The 2,259-nt window shown below is 35.6% G+C and overlaps 1 pseudogene; it reads left to right on the top strand.

The window, feature by feature from the left end:
• Window positions 1–266: 266 nt before the first annotated feature.
• On the top strand, window positions 267–1,968 carry LOC113706492 (isoflavone reductase homolog; annotated as a pseudogene).
• The last annotated feature ends 291 nt before the right edge of the window (window positions 1,969–2,259 follow it).

The raw sequence follows: 2,259 nt of genomic DNA, 5'->3' as shown, positions 1-2,259 counted from the left end.
TTTAATCGAATTAAAAGTTGGAGACCAAAAGCAAAAGTTTGAGACTTTTCAAGTTTCGGATTCTAATTTCATTTTAGGGAAAGAAATGATGTTATTGGTATATTTTCAGAAACCATCCCTTTGGGTCTCACATATCTATATAAAGTCTTTCGTTCTTAAACTCCTCAAAACCATCCCATATAGGGTATCAAATCTCTATATAAAGTCTTGCGTTCTTAAACTCCTCAAAGCCAAGGGGGTTAAAAAAGAAGAAAAAACTAGAGGAAATGGCAAAGAGTAAGATTCTTGTAGTTGGGGGCACATGGTGCATAGGTAAGTGGACTGTCAAGGCCAGCTTAGCTCAGCGGCATACAACCTATGTCCTCCAACGCCAAGAAATTGGCCTAGACATTGATAAAGTGCTGGTGTTATTGTCCTTTAAGGAGCAAGGAGCCCTCCTCGTGGAGGCTTCATTTTCCGACCATCAAAGCCTTGTGGATGTGTTTGTCTGCGCCATGTCTGGATCGTTTTACCGAAGTCATAACATTTTGTTGCAGCTTAAGCTTGTTGAGGATATCAAAGAAGCTGGTAATACCAAGGTACAATCAAATCAAGACACTGAAATCTTGTAAATTAAATACTACTATTGTTAACTATATTGTAATCCAACTACACTACTTGTTTATTTTCTTTCCTTATCCCTAAAAATTTTAGACACATCCATCCCATATTTTGTTGAAGAATTTTCTAAACTCTCAACATAATAGGAAATAAATTAAAACTTTTGTATGTCTCTCCAAATCACAGTATGTTGATGACAACTATTCCTCTAAAAAGAAAAGTTCCCTCCGCCCCATTTATACTTGTCATCCTTAATTAAGGACAAATTTTTGTATAGTATATTGAGATTTGGTACTCAAGAATTATTCTATAGGAATTTGAAATTCTTAAGAAAATAAATCAAAAATATGTTAAAAAGTAAAGCTCCAATAGTTATCCTGTTGATCAGAGGTGAGAATAGTAATTTAGAATTCTTTGCGTGGCCAGATTTTGAATGCAAAACGTGATCTATCGATTTTAATAGTTTTACTCCTACAGTAATATGTCCATCAGAAGAGTAATGCTTTACTTTGTTATCTTAATTTTGTAGCATTTCTAGCCATCAGAGTTCGGCATGGATCCTGCTAGAATGGGAGACGCCCTTGAACCAGGAAGGATAACATTTGATGAGAAGATGATTGCAAGAAAGACAATTGAAGAAGCTAAAATCCCATTTACCTATATATGTGGTAGCTGTTTCGCTGGTTACTTTGTGGGCAACTTATCTCTTATGGGTACACTAGTTGCTCCAAGAGAAAAAGTCAACGTGTATGGGAATGGCAGCATCAAAGGTGCCTACCACATTTTACACTGTTGTGAAATTTCTGTGTCTCTATGATTAATCATGGAATTCTTTGAAATTATAATCCACATGAAATCCTTATAAGTTTGGTTGTTGAATTTTGTGAAAAACCGGCGTTGCAGTGGCTTACATGGCTGAAGATGACATAGCTACTTGCACAAAAAAGGCGGTAGATGATCCAAGAACACTAATCTTTATCTCCGAGCACCCGATAATACTCTCACTCAAAAGCAATTGATTGGAAAGTGGGAAAAGCTTATAGGAAGAGAACTAGAAAAAATGTGGCATTTCTCCACAAGACTTGCTAGCTTCTGTGAAAAATGAAAATGTGCTCCTCCTCTTAAGTTTTTCTTTTGACTTCTTTCTTGGTTACATTTCAGGGTTTCTTTGATTAATTTTCAAGTCTGGGATTTGTATTATAGAGGCACGGATTATGCTGCCCAAGTTGTAGTTCGCCACGTCTATCACCTGTTCATTGAGGGCTGTTGACGAAGTTTGAAGCTGGAAAAGATGGTCAAGAAGCTTCAGACCTTTAACCAAAAGTTGCATACACCAGCATGGATTCATACTTGAAACGTTATGTTTAGATATGTTATTCCAGAATTTGTCTCTTGGGATATGAAGTAGAATTCAATAAAATTTTGTGCTTCAACAAGAGGAGTCTGTTATAATCTTTGATGTATTTAGAACCATGCAGAAGATCATTACTTTGGGTCAGACGGGTGCCTAATAAATACTTGTTAAAACATAATTTAGGTGTCAAATTTTTTGAAAGATAAAATTAATTAGAAAAGTGTATAAATATAAAAAAGGGTTAAAAACAAAAAAGCCCCCTGTGCTAAACCTAATATACAAATAAGCCCCCTATGGTTTCAAAA

This window comes from Coffea arabica, chromosome 8c (assembly GCF_036785885.1).
Source record: "Coffea arabica cultivar ET-39 chromosome 8c, Coffea Arabica ET-39 HiFi, whole genome shotgun sequence".
Taxonomy (NCBI): Eukaryota; Viridiplantae; Streptophyta; class Magnoliopsida; order Gentianales; family Rubiaceae; genus Coffea; species Coffea arabica.
This window is presented reverse-complemented; position numbering and strand designations above follow the sequence as displayed.